The 27942-nt window shown below is 34.8% G+C and overlaps 1 protein-coding gene across 9 annotated transcripts in view; it reads right to left on the bottom strand.

Moving 5' to 3' along the window:
* Positions 1 to 27942, bottom strand: part of BBX (BBX high mobility group box domain containing) — a 292104-nt gene that overhangs the window by 149889 nt on the left and 114273 nt on the right. For 5 of the 9 annotated variants that reach the window (XM_053564855.1, XM_053564863.1, XM_053564856.1 and 2 more), the window contains one exon: positions 23343 to 23416. The exons of 1 other annotated variant lie outside the window; for it this stretch is intronic. The gene's annotated coding sequence lies outside the window, so the exon portion shown is untranslated. Of the gene's footprint in view, positions 1 to 8086; positions 8204 to 23139; positions 23200 to 23342; positions 23417 to 26563; positions 26625 to 27942 lie in introns of those variants that run through there. 3 more of the 9 variants (XM_053564860.1, XM_053564859.1, XM_053564862.1) reach the window with 3 other exon arrangements.

Below are 27942 nucleotides of genomic sequence, written 5' to 3'. Positions count from 1 at the left end.
AATACACTACATGTGGATTTCAAAACTTAAAAGTTACAGAAAGCAGCTTATTACAGCAGCCAAAATCTAATCTGAACGCTTATTCTGATTTCTTTATACTATCCCAAATCAAATAACTTTTGTTGGGCAACTGCAGACACTCAGCTGAGTCAATGAACATATTTCAGACAGCTGCTTCTTGTGTGTGAACCTAAAAACTATTTTTGCTGAAGCAAATGCAGGTTGTACAAAGAAAAAAAAATTAAGATACCTCCAAAAACAAAAAAATGTTCAACGGAAAATTGCCTTAAGGATGAAACAGCAATCTGAACTATACATGTAAATTTCAGCATACCACTAACAGATACTCCACAACCACATTTTTTTAAAAAATTGCTTTTAGGAAAAAGTGACAAATCACAAAAAGCTAACACAAATTAAAATAAATAAACAACACCCTAGAATATCTTGTGCAGACACTGCAGAGGTGGCAGGTTTAAGTGTTTGATGTCAGTAGTGGGCAATGCACAGTAGTTGGCAATGTACTTACTGCTTCAGATCTCAGATTCCTGTATGTCATATGGACTGTATTTTTAAAACTGCAAAATAATCATTAAAGTTATCCTCTCTTTAAAAACCAAGCTTCCTTCCACTATTTATTATTAATTCAGTCAAGTATGCGAAACATGCTTGCATTTGCAATGCAAATATTAAAAAGCTTTCTAACTAACTTTTAATAAGTAAGAAAATTAACCAAAGCGCTTCTTTCCTAAACATTCCAGTTGTTTTCATATGTTTTTTAATTGTTTTAACTGTCACATAATAATTACATACATTTTGGGGGTACATAATGATGTTTCTATCTATACTATGTATAGTGATCAGATCAAGGTGATTAACATAGTAACTCAAATATTTATCATTTCTTTGTGTTGGGAACATTAAATAACCTCCTTCTAGTTATATGAAACTATATTTATGTTAACTGTAGTCATCTTACAGTGGAACGGATCACTAAAACTTCTTCCTCCTATCTTGTATCCTTTAACAAATCTTACAATTTTTATTCTTGAAAACTAAGACATTACTTTGATTTTCCCATATGCTAAAACTACTATTTGGTAGAAAATATAATTTCTTAGTATACATAAATTGATATAAAAATGTATAAGTTACCTATTTGGCTAACCAGCATTTTCTCTAAATTATCAGAAAAGAGCGTTTTCTCAAATGTTATGATTAAGAGTTAAATCTAATTAGCTAAGTCTAATACGTAACATCTGATTCAAACTCAGACTCAGGTATACCGATATACATATAAGTATGTATGTAAGAATGTGTATGAATATAACTTTAATTTGGATCTATTTAAAAAAAAATATATGCCAAACAAGAAGTAAAACTTTCCTCTGTTCTCCTTTGGAAATTTCATGAGTCAGGAGAGGTTAAGTATAGAAAGGTAGTTAGGTATGGCCATGAATTTTGACCACTACTACTTATCTGAGGGCCTCCATTCATTTGTCTACAGCTAGTACCTACTACTTCATGGAATGGTGATAATATTAGGAAATAGATTACAAATGTGAAAAATATCTTCTAGAGTGCCTAACATGTGCTGCCTTAAATATTTACTTTTTAAAAAGCAGATTTCCTTACTTCTTCAAACCCTTTGGCACCACTTCAACCTACAAAATGATCACAGTAGTTTCTAAATTATCATCTCCATCCCAAACTAATCTCTGTCATATTTATTTACTAACATTCTTTGAACCTTTCACTCCCTGAATTGAAACCCTTCACTGACCATTTACTTAGATTGGTAGTCCACATTTTTTGTGCCCCTGCTGCCCCACTCATTCACACACTCAAAACATGGCTCCAGACTTCCTTTCCCTTTTACCACATCCCAGAAGACTTATTTAAGGCCCACCTCCCTGCCAAGCGAGTGCTTTTTACCCTCTACCATTTGCCCAGAGATTCCTTATTTAAAATGACTCTTTTTCTCTCTATACACGACAAATAAGATCCTAGGCACAATAACATCTCCTTCCTCCAAATTTCCTGATGCTCTCCAGCAGGAGCCATAAACTGCCTTGTGACCCTCTTCCATTATTGTCTTGATTAACAATTTTGAATCTGTGATGTTAGTCTCTTACCTCTACTTCTTACACATCCGCGTCATCATCATCACCTTTTAATTACAGATGAGTCATAAAAGTAAAGTCCTCATGGAAGATCATAGATTTACATCCTTAAAACTGTCCATGGTTTATCCTTTCCACAACTGTAACCTCTGAGCGTGGGAGAGGGGTGGGAAAAAGCAGGTGTACCTTATTTGTCTCTGAAGCTCCCACAACATCATAAAGGAAGAAAAAGGAGAACGCAATCCCATCATGATTTCATCAACCTTAGCAAGTATAAACAATGAAAGACCAGAACTTCTGGAGGAAAACTATCTTGAAAGCCATTTAAATGCAAAAAATGTCAAACAATCAACTACAGTCTCTGGTACATTTTTTAATGTTTGAAAGAAAAAGGAATGTATTCAAATCAATCCTCAAGCTCCCATAAGAGCAGAAGGAAGCCTGACTCCATGAATTCTAATCCCAAAAGAACAGCTGACTGCACGACTTCATTCAGGAATTGCCATTCCTGCCTTGGCAATGAAATCTAAAAGTTCTCAGAAGAGTTCCAGAGCACCAAGAGTTCCAGAGCACCGACTTCCCTAGGTCCAGGGTGGTTGTTAACAGCTAGCAGGTTACCAAGCCATGAAAATGCAAACCTTGTTGTTTACTGGGCAGCTCTAGGTTCACAGAAGCCAACACTGCTATCTACCTACTTATAATAAACACGCTGGTTTCTTATAGTCAGGACTAGTAACAGCAAATAACTACAAATGGATGAAAACAGCAGTCAAGAGTCTTCTAAACACAAAACAGACCTTAATCTAAGGGCAATGGGTGCCATTGTTCAAACAAGATACTGTGCTTGGCCAGCCCAGGGAAGGGAGTAAAGTGTTCACTGGTTGAGAACCAAAGAAACACACAGATTCTGGTAAGATTTGGTGGGAGAATACAGTTTGACATGTACAACTAAACCATATTTAGTTATCTTTTAACAACACCATTTTATCTAGGTGAGCTTCCCAGAAGGGTCCCAATTCCTCAAAACAAATACCAATACTAAAAGCATAGCTGCTGTACTTTTATTGGTAAAAAAAAACAAAAACAATACTCAGTGATTTATTTTTCAGATTTAATATAACCAAGCCTTTTAGAAATGTAGATTTTACAGCTAAAATGATAAACGGTAATATACTAGGAAATTAACTTCAGGAATCTGTTACTTCTTTTTCACCAAAATTATTGACCCGTTTGAACATTTAATTATCTTTTTAAATATAATCTTCCAAACAAAATGAATATTGTCATTCCCACAACACCTAAATTTGAATGAAGTATTCAGAACTATTTTAATAAAATGCTTTTTAATAATACAGATAAATCTATTTTGATATACTTACTTGAATAATTATATAAACCTTAACTGTATGTAATGTTACCAACCTTGCTGTATAACATAAAAAAAAGAAATATAAATTAAATATGTAGCTCAAAATTTATTCCTAATTTAGCATTTAAAAAACTTTTTCCAAATTAAGCCCATTCAGTGCATACATAAATGCTTTTCTCAGCCTCCTCCTCAAAAAATTTTATAGCACATGCTTATATATTTATACATTTTTCTACTGTTAACGATGGTCCAACTTTATTAATAGTAAAGTTTATTTTTAATATTTACTGCTACTTAAATCATTACAGAATACATGGTTCTCTCTCAGAAGAGATTAAGAACTAAATGAATGTTGTAAGTTTTAGGAAGTACTTTTCAGCCTGTCTAACTAATAAAACACCAAGTGAATAAATAGTATAAAAGAAACTTCAATCACTGATAACTTAGAATATTAAGGTGAATACTCAGGTCAAACCTTTTACACTAACCAAAGACACAACATAATAATGGTTAGCATGAGCATTCCCCTATCAGTAAAATTTTTTTTTTTCTGTTTACGAAGGTTTTTATTCAGCTTCATATAAATGGATAGCCTTTATCTATTTATGGGAAGAATATATATATATATATTTTTTTTTTTTTTTTTTTATTGTTGGGGATTCATTGAGGGTACAATAAGCCAGGTTACACTGATTATCAGTAAAATTTTCATGTCAGGTAATTTCTCCCATTTTTCCTTTCTAAGCATAAAAGGGTGTTTTTCTCTCTCCTTGAATTTCTGAGGAACAAAAAGTAATCTTTTCTTCTTGAGATAGGACGGTATTAACTGCTTCTCTGAGAACTGAATACTTGGCATAATATGTTTTCCTAGAGTTTTGTCAAGTAAGCAGTTAGGAGAGGTGACTTATCAGACAGTCTAGCTTCTTTTTCCTCATGACTACAGAGCCCAGCAGATCTTCAGTGTTTTCTGTGTATGGAGGCTGAGAGTGGGAGGTTAACAAGTAGGTTTTCAATAATTTAACATTAAAAAATACAAAAACAATTTTTTAAATTACAAATTTGATTTAGAATTAAGCTAAAGTTATTAAAAAAATAAATTGTTAAAGTAGTTTCTCCATTTTTCATCTTTTCTCTGTTGCAAAATCCTCCTGCCTTATTCTAGCCTAAAATTTGCCAGACTTAACATGGAATTTTCACAAAGCAGGTCCATGATATCATGATGAGATTATTTTGTATCCCTTAATAAAGGTCATAAAGGGCCTATACTTGACGTTGATGATTACAGGTCAAATACACAGTTCTCTAGCCAGGACCCTCAGTAGTGATTAAGCCATGTTTACAGAGTTAAGAGGAAGCCATGCCCTCTGCCCTCTGTAGCCTGATCTCTGGCACCTTTTGCCTTTGGTGCAGAGTTCAGAGACACTCGCAAAATGAATTCTGGACATTCTCATCATTTACCTGGAGTGGAGGTGTCCCTAGCAGACAAAGCACAGTAACAATTTGCCTCTAGCACTAGATGAAAACAGACCCACTGACTCCAAGGAAAGGGCCAACCGGAAAAAACAACACTCAAAGATGGTAATCGGAGTATGAGAAAAAACACGAGGTTATGCTTACAGCAAATAACAAAGAGTAGGAGTTGATCACAGGTGTGGGGTTGGGGGAAGAGAAGGAGAAGCAAGAGCAGAGAGAGAACAAGCTGTTGCCCTGAACAGTGCCTGAGGAGTAACAGTGGGAAGCCAAGGACATCCATTACAGTTTCTCAAAGATAAAGATAAATGTATTCTTTCTCTAGAACAAATTAATCCTAAATAACAAAGAGAGGAAGGGAAATTCTAGGTATGTCCTACTTAATGGGGTTATGAGAGACAATAACTTGATAGGTCACTGATCGGGCTCTGGTGGTGGTAAAGAGAAATAGGAGGTAAAGCATTTTTCACTCTGATTAGAAGATGGAATACATAATTATTGGAGTCAAAAGGAATCTTATAGACCACTGGTCTTCATTCTTATTTTTCAAAAAAAAAAAAAAAAAAAGAGTGAAGTTCAAGAAAAAGTGACTTACTTATGGTTTAAAAAGCTACTCACTAACAGAACTTTTTACAGACCTCATGGATTTTTGCCCCCTGCTTTTAGGGAAATTCTTGTCACTGAACAGGGGCAAGGCAATCCAGTTTTTATTGTATTTACAGGATTTCCTTTCTGCATTCAATAAACATTGACTGGACAGTATGTTCAAGGCAGTAGGCTAGATTCTGATGTATCTCCCTGGAAAACCTCACAAAATGGATGTAGTAATGGCAACAAGCTTGATGTAAGGAAAAATACTGAGATCAAATAAAATTATAAACCAGCAAGTACTCATTACAAAGTTAGAAAGAACTTTTGATATTAAAATTGGAACAGAGTGTTCAAGTACAATCAGATACCAAAAGAATCATTAGCTAAGAAAAATAAAAGTGGGTGAAGGACAGAGAAAGGGAGAATGGCAGACACAACTTGAGTCATTTACTCAAGTTTTTGGAACTTTTGCAAAGCAGAACAAAACATGGGTTGATCAAATCATTGCAGCTTGCAAACAGTCCTCTGTGGGTCACTCTTTCTCTACCTCAACTCAAATTAAGGGAAAAAGAAATCAGTAAAGGAAACGAACATTTCTCTGCACAAACTGTCTTTTTAAGTCTGAACAGGCAGATGACCTGAGGGTCATCAGGGTTTTTGTTAAGGCAACTTAAAAAATCCTTTCTATTTTTAAACTCCTGACCAGATTCAGTAATATTCACAGAGGACCATCCATAAAGATATGGTGAATGTCTTAAACAAAAATCTAATAGTTTGAAAGAAATAATTGCAGTTAGAGAGAGAAAGAGAAAATACTTACATTCTGTTAGCAGCAGCATAAAATGCAACAAGTTCTATGAAATGCACTTGGCATTATACTGTGGAGTTTGAAGTTGACCTAAGTTCTACTCCTGAATGTATATACTAGAAATATATACATAAGGAGGGCAAATACAGAAGTCAAGAATTCTTCCTCTGCAGATTTAACGGAAATAGCCTAAGTAGCCATTAAAAGAAGATAAATAGTGATATGCTCATGCAATGAAATACTATATCACTATCTATGATCATAAATGAATTACAAGCAAGAATGACTCACAAACATGATGGTGGGTTGGAAAAACAGCTGTTGCAGAAGAAAACATATAGTATTGTATTACTTACACAGAACTCAAAAACAAGCAAAACTTAATGCAAGGGTTCATAAATATGTGAAAAACTATAAAAAAAAAAAACTATGAAAGTATTAAGCTCTACATCCAGGATTGTCAGGATTTTGGTGGGGGATGAAGAGGGATGGATGGAATCTGGGCCGGGTGCAGGAAGGACTTAAAAGATACCAGTAATGGTCGATTTCCTAAGCTAGTGGCAGGTACTCAGTTACTTATGTAAGTGTCATCCTTTGTAGCTTCTCTACATGTCATAAATATTCTCTTACCCGGCACTTTCTAAATACTATTGCATTAAGTTTTGCTTGTTTTTGAGTTCTGTGTAAGTAATACAATACTATATTTAGGTCTACCCTAAATACTACTACATTTAACTATTTTAAAGGTATTTTTTAAGAATGTGTTAACTAACAAGTACCTGGCACATACTCAGAACTTTACAAAATTCTCTCTTTGAATTCATACTACTTTTTGAAGTAAATCTTTCAACCTTAGTTTATACATAAGGAAACCGAGACTGAGTTTCGTTAAGCAGATTGCCTAACGTTACACAGCTAGCAGAGCTGGGATTCAAATTCCATCCAGCTGTCTGATATCCAAATCCGAAAACCATGGTGATCTATTATCTAAATTAGTATAGCAAAAATTAATTTCTAACATGAAAATGAAACAAAACTGCTATACTGTGGTTTACTATTTCAATTCATCTCAGCTTAAAAACCTGAATCATGGTCTCACAGTTTGTATTAATTTTATGTCACAGTATTTCTTTATTACTTCTATAATTACACATAAACTCTATAAACCCTAAAACTGGCAACGGATACCAATTATGTTTTTTCAAAGTCTCAACTTGGCTATACTTCTTTTCATAGCTCAAATTTCTCTAAGACTAGAAGTTTAAGGGTAGTTAGGTGTTGGTGGACTGACACTCAACATTATCTTTTCATTCCCTTTCCCCCATTAGGAATTCACTCGCAAGCAAGTGAACAGGCTTGCCAAACCCTACAAAAATTACTCACTTCCACCCTTCTCTTTCCTCCTCTCCCTTCCAACCGTATTTCAAAACCTAATTTTAAACTCATACAGGAAGCCTGATTAATACCACCTGGCTTTGTCTATTCCATTAACCCTGGGCTCCTTCAGCACACATACAACACAATGCATTTATATAATTATTTATTGGCTTTTTAATTTGTTGCTGTTGTTTTTGTTTTCAAGTGTGTCCAGCCTGCAAGAACCATTGAGAAGAGTGTACAAATTTATTTCTTCTGCCCTGTGTCCTAACTCATTCTTCTTCCCCCAAATTAGGACCAACTGTGCTCTGTGAATAGTAGGCACTTATTAAGTGCTGATTGACTTACTACAGTGGAACAATTCACTTCTGGTATTTCTCAGTATCCCAGTGAATCCTCCACATCTACAACATTCTGGAGATGATACCAGGTACCGCTAGAGGCTTGAGGTCTTCCTGAGGGTGCCTGAGACAAGAAAAACACAGAGAGAGACCAGAGACAGTCAGGAGAAACACAGAGAGAGGGAACACAGAAATAAACAGAGGACAGAATGAAGAGCTGAGAGGCATGAAAAGAGTCGAAGATAACTGAGAGATTAAGCAGCCAGAGAAAACTCACAGACAGGGAGGAAGCTGGTAATCTGAACTTGGGTTTTGGTTTTGAAACCACATTTGGGTACTAGTTACTCATGTAATATTAAATTTATGATATAGTCAACCATTCCAAAGTCATTGCTCAGGTTTTTCTGAGCTTTTATCTTTATCCATTAAAATTCATCTTCATAAAGTCTCACCCTTGATTATCACCATGCAATCCTTGAAACAACCCAGTTTCAAGTGAGGAAATAGTATACACAACTTAGAAAATGGAGGTCAGAGAGGTAATATGACTTGCCCAAGGTCAAAAGCAAATGCTAATCAAGACCCCAAATCTTCTGATTCCAAAATCCACTGCTTTTTCTGATATCCTATGTAGGTCCTAATAGAAATGGATATTATATAAATCTAAACTATTTTTATAAAATTAAAACTACACATACTTCAGGATAAAACTTTTCTATCCTATGGGACACTGAATTACTCAGGTTTCACTAGGCTATTTTAAAAATAAATCAGAATGGAACTATCAGAATAAACTTTAGAATGGAAATGAAATTAAGTAAATAGTCACTTGACAAAACTTTTAACATTTAAAAAAGGAGCTGGAGTTAATTTGTCTCTACATGAAAAGGTGTTCCACATTTCAATGAACTCTTAGAACTGAGTACCAACTAGTGAAGAACCAGGCTCAGTTACATGTGCTCTCGTAATGTCTCACCTAAAGTCTACTCTGCAATCCAATTTTGGAGTATTCATAGAGAGGAAATCATTTAGTGCACTGCTCTTTACAAGCGTTAGTATTTTCTCTTGAGGAATACTTATACCCTTCTAAATAACTATGCCTTTTTGGAAGCAATCAATGTAATTGCCAGAAAAGTTCCTTTGATACAAGTTTAAGCATGTTATTGGATTTCACAGTAAAACAAGACAATAAGAACATGAAGAAATTCCTATTTAACTGTGCTTCAATGTATTTTCCATCCTGTTCAGCAATTTTTAAAACAGAAATTTTCTAAAAAGGCCTAAAGTATAGTACTGCTCTGCCCTCTAGTGACTGGCTAGGCTTTGTTAACTGTGCGCTTTTTATTTTAATTGCGTTTTGAGCAATATTTAGGATTTTTTAAAAAATTACGTGAGGGCTGCTTTTCTATCATTTGAGTAGTCAACAAAGAGCACTGGTCAACCTTTAAGGCACAGTATGAATACAATGCAGGAAAGAGACTTTGGAGTTCAACAATTTCTTTCCATCAGGATGGTCCACCTAAGTATTGTAAGCCAGAACCAAAAGAATTTTAATATAATCTGTTCTGATTCTTACATTTTTATGCAATTTATTTGGAAAGCTCAAAGAATCCTGTTCAGTTTCTTTGTTAAAAACTTTGTGAATTTCAAAACTTGATAAATTCCAAATTAGTCAGTTCTATTATTCACATATAGATGAACAGTTTTCTATTAGTAGAGTAAAAAATGCTTAATACAGAACTATACTGAACATAATTTACCCTTAATTGCTCAAGTGGCACTTTAGGCTTTTCCTGAACCTCAGTGTCATTGTTAGGAAAGTGACTATCACTTCACCAATATGTGTGGAAACATTAATCAAGAAAGCCAGTTAAGACAGAGGTATTACACAGAGATTCGCCTTAGTGCTTTGATGAAGGAAACTTCCCCATCATATTGTACTTTCCTCTTAATTTCTCCTGCCATACACCTCTTGCAAGGAACTGCTGCCATTTCTAGAACAACATTTCTACTTTCACTAAACCCAGTGTTACTCCCTCTGTGTCTACCTATTTATGTTATAAAGAAACATCGCATCTGTGCACATGAATGTAAAAGGATACCTGAACATGTGAAAATATCCTACCGGCAGTGTGGTGTGGTTGGGAGCACAAACCCTACAGCCAGCCTGCCTGAGTTTGAATCCAGCTTTGTCATTTATTAGCACTGTATCCTTAGGCAGATCATTTAACCTCTCTGTGCTTCAGTTCTTCATCTAAAAAAATGGGAATAAAAAGAAGCACCTACCAATAGCAAAGTTTTATATCTTGATAGGTATTTGGGTTACATAGGTGTATGTACTTATCAAAATTGAGAAAATGTACTTTAAAGATTTGTCCATTTTGCTGAATGTAGATTTTACATCAAAAGACAAAACTTATACATAAATATTGATCCCTAGTTAATAAATATACACTTCTCAAGTATTTAGGGGTAAGTGTGCTAAAGTATGCTGTCTATAATTTCAAATGCATAAAAATTACATTCAATTGAGGAGGGATAAAGAAATAGCAGATAAGTAATTAAATGTAGTAAAATGTTAATACCCAAGTCTAGATGGTGGGTAATAAAAGGTTTCATAATAAAAGGTTTGGAGAAAATACACCTATCTCTCATCAGGTTGGTGTGAAGATTATATATAACGGTATTAAATATAAAGACTCAATCAACAATGGAATATGATAATATGTTTATTTAAGCAAATGAAAAGTGGTGACTCTTCTGGAATTGGTGGCAAAGAACAAGGAACTAATAAGGCACTGAGTTCCCAAACAGGGTGAGTAGTGGACACAAGGGTATCACAACTCAAATTTCAAATACATCATAAAACTATACAGACCAAGTAAATAACAATCTCTGAAGCTGGATTTGACTCCTAGCTCTGTTTTAATTAGTCAAAAAGCATGATTTATTTACAATGTTCTCAGTCACAGTTCTCTCATTTATAAAATGGGAGTAATGACACCTATGTCTAAGGGTCACTTGTGAAGATTAGGGGAAACAAACACAGAAATCAGCACACAAAATACAAATAACAGTTGCAGTTTTTATCATTATAATCATTATTACCTAGAATGGGTCTTTTATACCTTTACTACCATTCTCTGCAGATGATAAAGCAAAAATGGCAAATAAATCTAGTTCTCAGCCTAGAAACTAAATATGCATGTTGCCCAACTACTCCAAAGAGCTTTGTAAAGAATTTTTATTAAAACAGTAGCCCTTACTTAAAGTATCACTATACTTAGTGTAAAAGAAGAGTTGGCAATGACAGAATTCATTATTCATCCCTCTGTAATGTCATTTATAATAAATAAAAGTCCTGGGGTGAGGGATTTAAGAAGTATGTTTGCTGATGGCGTCTAAAGAGAGTCATTTCAGTGCATTTGAGGAAATGGTATTAGCACCTGGATAAGCTTTGACTTCAAACTATAAATAACAAATTTAAAGAAAAGAACATTACAACTATTAATACATTTATAGAAGATGAGTTCCAGGCTCCCAGGGAATAGATTTGTAAATTATTATAAATTACTACATGAAGACAGTGATTCAACATATACTCTATTCAGATAAAAAGAGAATCAAGAACTTAGCACTGAAGGGGATAATATTAGAAACATTATACAACAGATTCTGTCTTGACCACTCTACACAAAATGCTTTCTCCAAAAGGATGTTTACCCTTAATTCACTAACCCAACTTTTAATCATCAACTCAACCATTCACTTTAAGCATTTAGCTTTCTCTAAATTTTTCAACATTGTCCATCTTGAAACTCTTCCTCATCTCAAACAACATCATACTCTATTGCTTTTTGCACCACCAATCTATTGTTTGTCTTTCCCTCAGATTTCCCTTTCCCTTCCCTTTTTGAAAGGCAGGCACTTTCAAAATTTCTGTCCTTAGGCATATTAGCTGCTTTCACCAATTTTCAGAAGTTTCAGATACCTCTCTCTTAAAATTCTATCTTCAGCCTGAATCTCTTACAGACTCATCTCAAATTTATGACTGCATCCTAAACATAACTACATAGATATCTTCTCTATGTTTCAAATCCAACTCATCTCAAACTTCACCTTCCCTTCCCATAAATCAGTTTCTACTATTTCCTTTCTTCTGGTAGCAGTTATTAGAACTCTTCTGAACACTCACAGTTAAATTAAAAATTTATCTCTCACTTCCTTTCACACCCTCCACTGCCCTCTTTCCCTCCTACCATGCCTCCTCTACATTCCCAAGACACCATCAAGCTCTCACTAAGTTCTGCAAATGAGCAGTTTCTAAATTGATTCAGGTGAAAAACACATACAATTCATATTCTTTGAGAAAGCTAAAGTCACAATTACTAAACACATATAGTAAAGTGGTTCAGAAAATCTTTGAAAGGATCCTTAAAACTAAGAATGCATTCGTTTTTGCCTGTAAATTGAAAAGACTTACTTGATTTTTTGAGTTGAATCACTTTTATCCAGGATATCTCAAGATACATTCAGAGTATAACTTCATAATGTCTCTCCTAATAGTCCTACTTACAACTCTTGACATCCTATTAGAACAACAAATCTCTTCTTACCTAGGATAATGACAAAGCTCCCTAAACCAGTTTCTAAAGCCTACCTTTCTTTCTTTCCCATCCACCCCATTTATATCATCTCCTCAAAAATTTTTAGTGGTTCATCTGCCTTTTGCAGGAAGAAAAAGTAAACTCATCCTGATATTCAAGACCATTTTACATGTGCCTTTTCACTGAAGTTTCCCATCTTAACTTTACCTATATCCCATCCAACTGGCAAAACAATCTATTTGCCTTTCCAGGCTTTTGAACCTCCTCCATTGTGCACGCTTCCTGGATATCCCCACTGGGATTCAGGATCTTCCTCAGAACTCTTAATGAGGTTCATATGCACCTATGTAGAGTTTACCTTACATTAGCACATTATGACCATGACAGTGCCTAACACATTACTTTGCACATAGTAATTCTAGCAAATATTAGAAATATTAGAGAAACAAAAGGTATTAATTTGTCTTTAAGCAAAACATTTTTCCAGTGGGATTACCAAAGACAGTTCAGTTTCTAAAAAGGAACGGAAGAAAACTAGAGAAAGACTAAAGAACCTGAGCATAAGCTCTCACAAGTGGGCTGGGAAGGTTTAACTTTCTCAATGCACAGTAACGATTTTCTATTTAAGTCTAAATTCTATGCATGGTGTTAATGGCTTGGATGTTTACATACTCAACTAAGAAAAGGCAAGACTGCTACAAAAGAAACACAGACACCTAACATATACACGCTAACAAGACAATTTCAGTCGGAACCGTAGATGGAATCATCTTAAGACAAGTTTAGATATACTGACTGCAAAGAGATACTCAAAATTAAACAAAATAGTAACTAATACAAGGGATGGAAACCATGTTATATTGGTTTTTATGCTTATGTGCAGAAAAAATATTATAAAGTAATTACTTTCAAAAGAAGTGGCATTTTCTGCAGATGAACACTGATTTAAAATTAAGGAAAATTTTGCATTTTTTTCCTAATGTGTGAATTAAGTAGCAGAGTAAAATCATAATTCAATTAACTATTTAACTCAATTTTTAAATTTTTTTTATCATTATCAGGGTGTAATGTGTAATAATTTAAGAGCTCTCATACTTTAAATTCCTATCCTTAATGAGTTCTCATTAAGAATTCATTCTCTCCTTGTTTTGATAAAAATAATTATAGTCTTTGAAAAAACTCCCTAAACTATAAAAATTTACTGTTATGCTTAAAACTTTACATGTTCAGGGTGATAATTTTGTTAATACCAATAATATGCAGAAATAATATTCCTAAATAAATACCCCATTGAATGATAGATGACTTGTGTCCTAATATTTTCATATGTTTGGACTTTCATAAAATTGTTAAATTAAAGGAAGTACAATTAAAATAAAATCAAACGTCTATCCTTACAACTGTACAGAAAATATTTTAAGATTCTTAACTGTATTAAATGTTATTTATCCTGTCCTAATGATTTAAAACAAGTCCATCTTGCATTCAATAAAGTCTTTCTCAGCATAATAAAGATGCGCAATTTGAGGCTGAACATTTCCCTTGTTGTGGAGACAATAACAAGTCTGAAATTAAATTTCAAGGAACAGTTAAGCACCAAAAAGTCAAAGCTCATTTTTGACCTACTGCCCATTTTAAGAACAAACACATTCTCTTAACAGTTTTTGCCATGTGCTGCACTGTCATTACACCCTCCAGCACTTTTAATCCTCTTAACCAACCTTACATAGTCTGTATTTGTTCCATTTCACTAATGCAGCTAAGTGACTTTCCCACAATCCAATGACAGTAAAACAGCTGAGTTAGGTTTAGTCTTAGGTCCAGAGCTCATGCTTCTAAAAGACCGCCCCTAGCTTTTAAAAAAAAAAAAAAAGTGATTTATTTAAATTCCTCTCCTGTAAGGAAATCCTTAAGTTTCTATCTACCTATATCAAAATCCCAAGGAAATGAAAGTGAGGATTATGTGGTTGACAATCTAGAGATAAATACGGTTATTTAAAAGCTCCTGGAAGTAAAAGTTCTAAAATATTTTTTCAGGAGCACATTAGAAATTCCAATGTATAAAATATTTTATCACACTGGAAATAATTGGTAAAAAAAAAAAAAAAATCCCAAAGAGACATAACTAGAACATCTTTATTATCAATAAGATATAATAGCCTTATTAGAAAGATTTATGTTCTCTCAAAAGTGAGATTCTTAAGTGAATAATAAAGGCAACACTCATCATTTTAACAGACACAACTGAACTTTCAAACCCAAAAATTTTAATCACATTGATTTAAATGTTCATTCCACTGAATGAACTGAAAGATGATCTGTATGCTTCCATCCTTCAAATGGCCCAACAAAATGACTGCTATAAAAAGAGGTTTGGTATTTAAGGGCATTGATAGAAGCTGCTGATCTCAAACTTTTCCCTATTGACTCTTTTGTAATACACCTATTTGATGATTTGGTAACTCTAACAATGCTAAAAACAGGGTTCTATTCAAAAACTATACTGAGGGTATGCACAGAGCTTCAGAAATATATGCAACCAAGCAAGGCCTCGTGGAGAAAGGGTGTATTCTCCGCTCTGCACACGGACACACCTCACATTGCATAGGTTTTACTGTATTATTTGGCAATGCTTCACTGTAGGTAGTGTGACACAACTGATTTGGGGCAGTGCTCCCACATAAATGGCAGCAAGGTCCAGTTAGAGGCGAGTTCCTTCACATCTCCCTGGCTCTCTCAAGAAACATGTGCAATCTAAGTGCCTCTGGTAACGGTTTAGTACCCGAAAACATTACCTGAGGTGACATACTTCTGCCTTGAGGAGACTTTTAGTAATAAATGAACTTATGGTAAATGTTAAATGTTCCTTATCTGTTTTTTTAAGAATAGTAACATAGCCACAGCAGAGGCAGAACAATTGCAAATTAAGCTAAGCAGGCATGAAAGTCAACACAAAACCAAAACACAACATTCTTGTCTATCGTTTTCACAGGTCCAATTGAATACCGAAATATCCTAAAAATAGCCCCCAGAATAAAACAACTAAAGGAAGACTTTAGTCAACCTTCTGGTACACATCAATGGAATACAATACTGTTGTTACATCTCTTAAAGCCCAAAGGAACCAATTTGCCTACCTTAAATCTCACAACCTTAATGTGTGTTCCACTCACAGGGTTGCTGGTGAAGTGTTAAAAAAGAAGCACTTGTTAAAAGACTAACAAGTCTTAACAAACACTTCCTGATTCAGTGTACAGCACAAATGAGCCAACAGGTACCCAGAAATTTTTTGCAGTTCATTTTAAGTTCTCGGGCCTGCTAACATTTATTGATTATAGGACTAACTGCAGGGCGGTGCCTGTGGCTCAGTTGGTAAGGCGCCAGCCCCAGGGTGGCGGGTTCAAACCCGGCCCCGGCTGAACTGCAACCAAAAAATAGCTGGGCGTTGTGGCGGGCGCCTGTAGTCCCAGCTACTCCGGAGGCTGAGGCAAGAGAATAGCTTAAGCCCAGGAGTTGGAGGTTGCTGTAAGCTGTGTGATGCCATGACACTCTACCGAGGGCCATAAAGTGAGACTCTGTCTCTACAAAAAAAAAAAAAAGGACTAACTGCAAGTTAAAGGCACAAGAATACCTCTCTCCCTGAACTCAGTCTGGAAAAAATAATGACCTCATATAGACCAGAGGATGCTTATTAACACAAAGTTCAGCAGAATGCAGAATACAAGATTCATACAATGTAAATTCCTGTAATACTATGAATTAATATGTTCTTTGAGCAACTAGGTTTTGGAAATACAGCCACTCAAAAAAATAAGACTTTCTAGTGTAAACTTAAGTCCCTTCACATCTTAACCCCTTTAAGAAGGTTCCATGAGAGAACTACACGTACGTGCTCCATATACAATGTGTGTGTACACGTATAGAGAATATGCAGGAAATGCAAAGCATCACATATTTTATACTAAACTGCATGAAATTTCCAAGAGAGAAATCTTAGGAGCAATTCTACCCCTGTTAGATTCATTTATTTTTCCTGGGAAAACACACTTGTCTATAATAGAAATCAGAGGAAACAGATACAGACTTTAATATAAATAAACTTACTTTATCCAGCACCTTTCATGGTAACATTAAATGGATGGAGTTTTGCCTGAATATATTTATACTGTCCTTAACTAATGAATTTCACAATTAGCACACTGATCCTATTAGTTGTAAAAAACATACTGCTAAAATTCATCATATACAAAATTTTTGAGTTTGAGACATTTTATAAATAGTTTTTGGGGAAGACTAAAATCATAAGTGAACAAAAATGTTAAAATATCATTCAACTAATTAAAGTGACATCCACAAAATTAGATCACTGCTCAATAGTTTATTCTTTTAGTCTATGAACAGAGCGGTAAACTGATGAATTTTATAAATATAATAGAACCTCTTTTAAGTCGAGCACCCAAGGAACTGTAACAAACTGGTCAACATACGGAGGTGGTCAACACAAGGAGCTAGGCCACTATACTGACACATACATGTAGTGCATGTCCGGTCTATGAAAATCAGGTAAATTTAAGGAGGTGATCAATGTAAGGAAGTGGTCAACTAAGGAGGTACTATTATACATTCAAAATGACTTTTGCACCGAAGTGTTTTAAGTCTCAAAGGTTTGTTTCCTTTTGATATTTTTTGTTTTAGACAGATACCACATCACTAGAAACTGAAAATTATTCCAGTAACAGAGAAGAGACACATAATACATACAACGTCCGAAAACAAAACACAATTTGAGCCTACATCAATATCCAAGCAATAAATACACTATTTAGTCATCACTAATTCCAAGAACCCATCAACTAATTTACTTAATAGTAAATTACTGTAAGAGCAGAAAGTACTACACAGACATTCTCAACTCAATGCATTGCATTTAGACCATTACTTGAGAAATCCAAATCACCGTTACCTAACTTAAGAGCTCATAGTGGAGGAAAGAAGGGGAACAGAAGAGAGGGGGCAAAGAAGGTAAGTAATTAAAGGGCAGGAAAATAGGAAGATCTATCAGATTTAGGACTCTTTGACTTCTGCTGGAATTACTGCAAATACACAATCTTTTTTTTCTGTTCACCAAAATCTTACAAAATAATGTATGCCATTTCCTTGTTCGAATTCTCAACTGATTCCCAAAGTAAAAAAATATTGCCTAAAAAGTATGAATTGGCTTGGTATAGTGAACAGAACCAGTTATAACTCAAAAGAGTAACTGTCCTGTTCCTCAATTCAAATACACATGGAAGTCAATTTTTACAATAATGTAATTCTCCAGTTATATAAATCACGCTGATTTTGAAGTTCTTATACTTTATTCCTTCACTTATAAGAATCTTATTTTCATGCACAGTGACTTCAAAGTGGAAGAAATATGAATTGAGTAACCTCCAATGTCTCCTACTTCAAAGGTATTAAAAGATATCTTTAGAATCTTAGAAGATAATAATAAACCATATTTCTTGATTATAGATTACATAATATAGAAAGTATTTTTAACACTTTCACTTCATTATTCGATACAGGAAAACAACTAACTCTGTTACTGAGAGAATAGTGTTTCCCCAAAATTCCTACATTGCAGCCTGAACACCTCACTGTGACAAGACAGAGCCTATAATAAAGAGGTAATAAAGACTAAAAGAAGTCAGACGGTTGAGGCCCAAATCCAATGGAATGAACGGGTGTACTTAAGGGAATAGAAAGAGCATCAAAGCTCACTCACTCTGTGCACAGAGGAAAAGCCATGTGAGGACACAGCAAGAAGGCACACCCCAGACAGCCCTCACCAGAAACCAAATTTGCCAACATCTTCATCGTGAACCTCCAGCCTCCAGACTGTGCACTTAAAATAAATGTCTAGTTTAAGCCATTCGGGTCTCCAGTATTTTGTTAGAGCAGCCCAAACAAACTAATACAACCCCTAAGGATTTCTGAGCTAGTTTTACTCTACTAACAGTCCAACTGAATGAGTAACCAATAGCTACAAAGATGTTCCATTCAAAGAGAGAAGAACTTAGAACAATTTCATAATTTATTTCCCCAAAATAATTTTATATGCATGTATTAACAAATGAAGTCATTTTAGAAAACAGCATTAGGCTTTAAATCTTAAGATAGAATACTACCTTGTACTGGATTCTGAGAGTACAAGGGGACAACGTCAGCAGAGGTGCTGTCTAAGGAATCTAAACTGATTAAACCCTCACTGGAGAGCAGTGTCAAAAAAGATCTTGAAATAGAAATGCCAGCTCCTTCTGAAACCAAATAGTATTTGCTCTATGAGGGAAAAAAAAAAAAATTCTGTGGCACCATTTCCTGTGGCACCTTACCTCAAAATGATCTAAGATCTGATTATTTTAGCAACTTGTTGCTGACTGACCTCATTAATATTCAGAGTGAAGGCCAACCAAAATATTCACTCTTTATCATCACTCTCTCTTTGGAACTTCTAAATTCTCAATAGCAAGAAGTGAATTATTGGAACACGGAGGGGCTAACATTTCTACAGGATTCACCCTTTCTCTCAATGGTAAGGATAAAGCCAATTTCAATTTCCAGAAGAACGACAGAAGAAAGCATCGGTTCTTATGCATTTAGGACAATTTTCTTTAAACCCTTTGGGGGGAGGTGTTTACATATAAATACACAAACACATTCTACATGCATACACTGTCAGATGTCAATCAAAGGCATTTTATAGAAAGAATATCAAGATCTTGAACTCTGATCACATTTTTCTTTCTTTTTTTTTTTTTTTTTTTGGTAGAGACAGAGTCTCACCTTATAGCCCTCGGTAGAGTGCTGTGCATCACACAGCTCACAGCAACCTCCAACTCCTGGGCTCCAGCGATTCTCCTGCCTCAGCCTCCCGAGTAGCTGGACTACAGGCGCCTGCCACAACGCCTGGCTTTGTTTTGGTTTCAGTTCAGCCGGCGGTATACGGGGTTTGAACCCGCCACCCTCGGTATACGGGGCCAGTGCGTTACAGACTGAGCCACAGGCGCCGCCCCACATTTTTCTTTTTTAAACTACCATTTTTTAGGTACTTTTTTGTGCCAGGAACTGTGGCAGAATTACTTTATTTAATTCTCACACTCCTAAAACATAGAGATCATTATCCTCACACTAAAATGATAAGACAAAATTTCAGAAAGGTCAAATTATCAACCAAATTCTTTTATTTAAAAAATGCCAGCCAGGCACAAGACCTTACATCTGTAATTATATGACTTTGGGAGGCCAAAGTAGAAGGATCTCATGAGCCCAGAAGTTCCAGTACAGCCTAGGCAATAGCGAAACAACAACAACAAAAATATCTTAGCTAAGCACAGTAGTGTGAGTTTGTAGTCACAGCCACTCAGGAGGCTGAGGCAGGAGAACCCATTAAGCCCAGGAGTTTAAAGTTGCAATGAGGTATGATGATGCTTCTGCACTCTAACTCCAGCAACAGGGTGAGAGACCCTATCTCAAAATAAATAAATAAGGCCCAAAGTAGAATTTCTCTGAATCCAAAACCTAGGCTTTGCTATACTGTCTTACCTTCTAACCTTACATTATATATATATTTAAAAAAAAAATGACACAGATGTCTAAACCAAACTCCTTCCTCCAGTCTTAAAGAACTATAAACTATCAAAGCATTGTTTATATACTGTAGATATCTAAATCATCTTAATCCACTCAGGTCTGGTAACAATGTTTTTCTTTTTTTTTTAAACAATGTTTTTCAATACCTATGAGATTAATAAAATAAATATTGGCTGAGGAGTTCTATGTACTAGTAATTTTCTAGAAGACTTAGGAGAAAATAATGTAAAAGTTACAGTATTGTGAATATGACATCAGATGGAATACCTCAGAGAACTCCTGGAATACATTTGTAAGCTTCTTGCAGTGTCTGCATTCTTTATTTCTAGAATGATTCTTAAAATTAAACTTAATTTTAGTAGACAAAGGCATTTGACCACCATTATATCCAGTAAAAGTATCATATTAGTACTGGAAAAAGCAAAGCACTCACTTCCTCATTCTCTTCCTATATCTGATATATCTGTCCAAGTTCTGTGACCTATTGTACATAGGTAAGAAATTATTATGAGCATATTTCCCTTCTCTAATTCTGTATGCAGCTGCAGAGGATCTAGTCTGCAGTAATTTTCATTCATTTTAAAACTACTTCTAAAACAATAATGTAAATCTGTACTGTTAGAAACTTTTCCCTAAATGTTAGAAAAAGTTCTAAGATTCAAAACATCAAGAATCTCTTGAATTGTATCAACTCCTTATTCCTTAAAACTTGTCACAGACAGTTGTTTCATATAATAACAACAAAAGGATTCACAGTCAAATAATTTTACATTAAACAGATTCATTCACTGCAGGACTTCCCAGAATCTTTAACATACTATGTGTACATTCCCTCTCTGAAAAAACAGCAAATGGTATTTTGCAGATATTGTAGTTAAAATATGTGTATGCACTATCATACTTTCCCTACCCTGTTCCTCTTACACGGCCACACCCCACCTCATCACACAGGCTTGACTGTGTGACAGGCTTAGGCCAATAAAATATGAGAGGTAGTGACACCTGCCACTTCCAAGCAGCCATGTTACATGTTAACAGCCATGGTTCCATTATTCTCTTCTCCTTCCACCATAAGACTTGTACATCCCAGCAAGGCTGCTCCTTCAGCTTTGGTCCAGGAATGAAGAGGACATGGAGACTCATCACAGACATGAACATAAATCGCCATAAACCACTAAGATTTGGGGATTCTTCTGGTAGGAAATGTAACTTTGCTTAAGTCAAATGATATATTTCCCAGATTTATTGAACTCTAATATGCTTTTTCCAAGTAACATCTTCCAGGATTTGTTTCCTAAATTACTCCTGGTTTTGTAGGGCATCTTTTCTATTTCTTAGTTAACACTGTATTGAAGATGAGCATATATGTAAAGCTAGAATTGTGCAGTCTTAGCCATCTTCAGTTAAGGTTTCATATTAAATTCTATCAGCAATTTTAATTTCTGCTTATAGTCAAAATATATTTTATTGCAATAATCTGATTAACATATAGAAATCACAAGACCAGATGGCTACTTAGCGAAGCCAGCTATACTAACACTGGTTCAAGATGTAATTTTCCTGAACGGGTCAGATAAAGTATCCTGCTTTACTTTCTATATATGTACTCATATTTAGCAAATTCTGAATACTGTCACAAATTTAATTTTCTTTAAACCTTACAATAATTAACTCTTTTGGATTAGCAATTGAGAATATATTTAAAATTAAACGTCCAATTTTGAATATACTATAGTCTATTCTGCTGACTTAGCAAAACCATAATTAACTGTATTCTGACTAGCATTCTTAAATCTAGGTTTTGTTATGTGTTAACAAGTATGCCATAAGGCTTAAAGTACAGTACAGCAAAGAGGAAAAATAACTAAATCCCAATCTTCTCACTGGCATTAAGATTTTGTTGACACTTAAATGTCCTACAGTAAATACACATTCAAGTAAATTTTATACATTTTACTATGTGTATAATCCTAGACAATGACAATCAGGAGAATGGGTCAAAGGCTTTATATTTATGCTCACATCATAATAGCAACATTCAGTCATGTACTTACTAAAAGAAGAAAGGAGATGCAGATATTCTAGACAGATTTAACAGGCTAATAAGTAAACATACTTAAAACAGGAAAGAGTTCAGATTAATTTTTAACTAATTGAAAGTAAAATTAAAGAGTAAGTTCCCTTCTTGAAAACTTGCAACCGGACAATATGTACCATATTTGCTCAATTTTAATTCAAAGTTGAATTAAAATCTTATGAATTATCAGTTTACCATAAAGTATTCAGTAAAGCAAGCATACATTTTATTCTCGGACTGGGAAACTGTATGGATTTAAGTAACCATTACTAAAATTAATTTTAAAATGTATTGTCATATTTTAGAACAGTTTTTAAAAGTTTCCTAAAGGAATAGCTTTGAAAATAACTTCCATACAAAAGAAGAGTCACAGTATCTATGAGTTTCACAGGCTGATATTACTTTGCTACATGTACATATTTTAAAATCTCAACTTTTTTCTTCATTGTGTGGTTTTCATTAAAGTAATTTCACAATGTAGTCACACACCTCTCTATTTTTAATAGGTAAAAAGTTCCATAATGCTTTGATACTGATTTATTTTTTCAATTAAAGCCAATAGATATACAAAATAACTTTGGAGGAATGGAGCAGTTTAATACTTATTTAGATATGGGACCTCTAACTATCTGAGACTTCAATAACTTTTACCAAGACCTACTACTGTGGAGAAATAAATCGAAGATTTTGAAACAGTTAATCTTTTTAAAATTCATGATTTTAAAAGAAACTTTAACTTACTTGACAATGGAGATTAAAATGTCACTTTTAAAAAGTAATAAAATCGATAAAAAATATACAACTGTCACACTTCCTGGATCAATATGGAAGGTGAATCCATCAGATGGGAGAGAGATGAGCCCAGCTTAGATAGTACATAGCTCTTGACTGCCTCACTGCTTCCAAGGTAAGTAAGTAAGATGCACCTTCAGTGCAGCTCTTACCAATCAAGCCAAGACTTTCCATTGTGAGCTCAATGGAACATCAGAACTTCCAACTTCTGTGATGCAGCAGGATTCTGTGAAAGACCCATAGGAAAGCAGTTATTATAAAATGGTGAGCCAGGAAGGCCTTTCAAATAAGGCTGACACTCATTCTCCTTTAGCAAAATAACCCTTAAAAATTGAATTAACACCCCAAACAGTCAAAATCGGGCAAATATTCCTATGCTAATACTACTCAGAGAAAGCAGCCTGAAGTGTTTATTGTCAGCTTTAACAAAAAGACAGTCACTACAATTATTCAACAGGAATTCTAAGACTTAAGTTCATAGCCTAAGAATTAACTACAGCCAATCATTTCTTGGCCTTCTGGGCTAAAATCAAGCACAGAATCGCAGGCAAATCCCATGTGAAAACATGAGGTTAACTGAGATCCTGACTAAAGTTATTTTAAATAACTGGCCCGAGTCAACTAGATAAATTGTGATTCAGATAGTAATCTCTTATGGTTTATCTTTTAAATGTTTTGAAGATAATGAATGAAGCAAGGTAATAAAAACAAGAAAGCGGCCTAAAGTTAGGGAGTAACAAAAAAATTATTTTATAACAACAAAGGATGAAGTAAGATCAAAATCAGAAGGGAGTATGCACTAATTAATGGAACATTTCACATTAATAACACTGCAAATATAAAAACAGTATATTCCAATTGAATCACATCATTTTTAAGAATTAAAACATTATTTTATTTTCTTTATGAGATACATTTGGTTTCAACGTTGCTTCAGTGGTAAAACTAAATGCATACTCAAGGATAAGACAATTTTCTGCCCCCAGCAGATTATGAGAATATGTATCTTTACAATCTGTAAGCTACACACTATAGAAATTGGATATAACTTATTGGCTTACAGCTCTATCAGTGCTTTCATTTTATGGCTTTGCTCAAGATTTTTTGATTTTTTTTCCTAATCAGCCACAATATGGAAGAATTGGATCTCCACATGAAATATCAAAAATGTGTAATGATTCATTTGAGTAATCCTATCTAGAATTAGACAATTCAGTTGTCACTCAGTGCTATTAATGCAAACAAAAGCTAGAAAGTATGAATAAAATTGTAAATGGTCTCATGTGGCTTCACACAAGATACTACTCAATCATTCCTATTTTTGAAAATAAGGATATGATGAAGGAGTAAATCCAGATCTTTGAAACAACCTACAAAGGACACATATGAATACTATCAAATTAAATGGCTACACTTCTGCTACATTTTATGAAGGAAGCACACATTCCAAATACTGATAAAAATAAATAGTATAAAAGTCTTGTTCTTAATTATCATAAAGCAGGCAACTAATATTAAAAATATTCTTTTTAAAAACTCTCACATACTATCTCATATTTACATACTTTTTATTCAAATATATACAAGAGCATATAGAACAATTAAAATAAGTATTATAAAATAAATGAATAAAAATCATAAAGTAAATAACTAAAAATAAGTGTCACATAAATAAATTGGTATAATTCATACTGACAAAATTGGAAGAGGAAGATCTACCATTAATTTTGATGCTGCAAGTTTAAATCTTAATTTGGTTTAAAGATTTGTTCTTTAAGAAGTGAGTACATGCTATCTGAGAAATAAAATATCCTATATATCCCATATATAGAAGTTCTCTTAGGAGCTCAAAGATAAACTCTTACTCATCTTCAAGTAACCTTAGAGATTTGTTTTTATACTTGTTTATATACCAAAATTGGGCCATAATTATACTTCATTTTGATTATTGTCCAATACTTTATTACCTGTGATGCAACTATCTATGGATAAAGGAGGGGAGAGTGAGAAAAGAGATTGGCTATGTTGTAGCCAATATGAGTTTTAAAATGCTCTTAAAATGACAAAGAAATCATAGTAGACTTATGCAGCCAGGGAATCAGCCACAGAGGAGACATCAATTTTCAGGCTAAAGGTCTTGCCTGAGATGGAATTTGAGTTTTCTTTTTTGAGACAAGAGTCTATGTCACCCTTGGTAGAGCGCTATGACATCACAGCTCACAGCAACTTCAAACTCTTGGGCTTAAGCGATTCTCTTGCCTCGGTCTCCCAAGTAGCTGGGACTACAAGCGCCTGCCACAATGCCCAGCTATTTTTTTGTTGTAATTGTCACTGTTGCTTGGCAGGCCAGGGCTAGGTTCCAACCCGCCAGCTCTGGTGTATGTGGCTGGTGCCCTAGCCGCTGAGCTACAGGCACCGAGCCAAAGTCAAACTTAGAGACCAGAATTTCTCTGTTTATTACAAATGGTCATATAAGTAGCTTCAGAAAAGCAGTTTCAACAAAAACTGTTCTCATTTAAATCACAAGTATTTCAGAAATATATTGACTTGATGAAGAAATAGGTGGCTGTGGGAGAGAAAGGCAGGTGTGGCAGCAGGGGAAATGCCCCAGGTGTGATGAAAACCTTGTACGGGGTGACTTTAATCGGCTCTTAGACCACAGCCTGAGTAGATTTCATCTGAACCACTCAATGCCTGGCTGTGTTTTCTAGGTTCCACTATGGCTTCCTCTCAACCCGCACTCATCCTGCTCCCTAGCGCCTCGGATTCTTGACTCCCATGATTAGTTCTGACAGCTTCATCAAGCACTTATTTTCCCCTTGTCAAGGCCTCTGCTTCCCACCCATGACACTGCCTCCTGCAGTCCTAGCCAGCACGGACCTAGCACAGAACAGGATTCCCTCTGAGAAACTTCATCATGGTAGGCAACAGCCATCTACTATTATAAATACCTAATACTCGCGTCTAACCACCAGTACGGCATCTGACTTGGCATCTGAAAACCCTATCTTAAGTAGCTTAAGCAACCAATGAAACATCCCAAAGCAACTGGCTTTCTGGTACAACTCACGCATTGCCCCTTGAGGGGCTAAGTTTTGAAATGTTTATTATACTAAAAAAGGTGAGGTGCCACTTCTTACAATGAGGCAGGCTCCCAATTAGTATTGATGTCTAGTATAGCATTCAAGGCACATCATGGCAAAATCCCTTTCTATGCCAAAACTGTCTAGTCAGTGCATAAGGGACTCCAAGGTAACCATGTTGCCCATTTACATGGAAGGATATTTAATCCCATGAATGACTGCTTTTCTGATGTTTTCATCAATTCTCTAGATAATACATTGAGCTTTAACTAACTCATTTTCATACATACCCTTAATTCCATCAAGCCAAATAAAAGTCATTCTGGACTGTAGTATTTGCTAAGGAACAATTAACATTCAAATGGAGAAAAAACTGCTGGGCATGATACAATCCATGGTTGCAGACGCCTTCCCCATTTAAGAGTAAGAACAATAATAAAATAGCCAAACTGCTAGGAAAGGAAATGTATCTTTTTCCTCAACCTCCTGAGAACAGAATACTCATGCTTTTATACCTGAAAAAAAAAAAAGGAGGGTACCTGAGAAAACAAATTTTTTAATTATTACTTTCAATTACATTTATACTCTGAAAGATGCTGCATTTCTAGTGTAAGAGTCAGTGTGACCTCTGAAAGCCCAAACAAGGCCAGGTCACAAACTCTCCCACTAAATCTTCCACTGACTTTCTCCATTTCCCCAGCAACATGTACTGTATTCCAATTTCCACTGTACAATGCAGGTTTTATTACAAAATTGTTCCTGTTTAAAAACTACTTCATTTCTACATTAGTACAATTCTTATTTTCTCCTCGATTCACTCTTTTATATACATCATGTTTATAAAGGAACTTAAATATGAACTCCAAGTTTATAGTTCCGTGTAATTTAATGCAGTGATGTTCGCAGTCAAAAATTCCTATTGATTTAACTAAAGCCTTCTCTGTCCTGTGTACGCGTAAGGTTTTTCCCCTACTACTCTATGTATTCTTTTAATCTCCTCAATAGTTCCATCAGATAGATTATGAAATATTACAGTACTGAAAATGATGCTGTTATACCAACTATTGAGCAATTTTGGCCAATGACTTCCATGCTCAAGTCACTATTGCCTGCCACGGGCCAAAGGCTTAAAAATAATAAAATCATTTGACAAAATAAAATATCTTCATATAGAGAAAGATAACTGGAGGAAAATACACACATGCACATATACAAGACAACATAAAGCATAAATAAAGACCACACTTTTGTTAAGATTGCCTACCTGCCCCTGTCTTTTTTATAGTTGAGGCTTAAGCCATAGTATTTCACAGGCATTTCTGGCCAGGCACCAATCTTTAACTGAACTTACAAGTGTCAGCTACACTGAAAATGGAAATCTCTTAAAAGGAAATGCAAATCTGAATTACCTCTTTATCACCTTCCCACCTCCACCTTTGCATTTCCTCATGATCCACAGCTTTTCAATTAAGAAACATTAAATATAATAATACAGGTGAACATGTATAAAATGTTCCCTAGATATTTAACAAAGTAACCGAAGTAACTAAGTAATTACAGATTTTTCCATTTCTTTGGACTTTACACAAGGTTTCAAAAGACACTAGGTAGCAGAGACAGAAAATCCTAGCATTCTTGTTTATGGGTCACTTACACACACACACACACA

This window comes from Nycticebus coucang, chromosome 16 (assembly GCF_027406575.1).
Source record: "Nycticebus coucang isolate mNycCou1 chromosome 16, mNycCou1.pri, whole genome shotgun sequence".
Taxonomy (NCBI): Eukaryota; Metazoa; Chordata; class Mammalia; order Primates; family Lorisidae; genus Nycticebus; species Nycticebus coucang.
The sequence above is the reverse complement of the archived record's forward strand: the minus strand, read 5'-3'. Positions and strand labels throughout refer to the sequence as shown.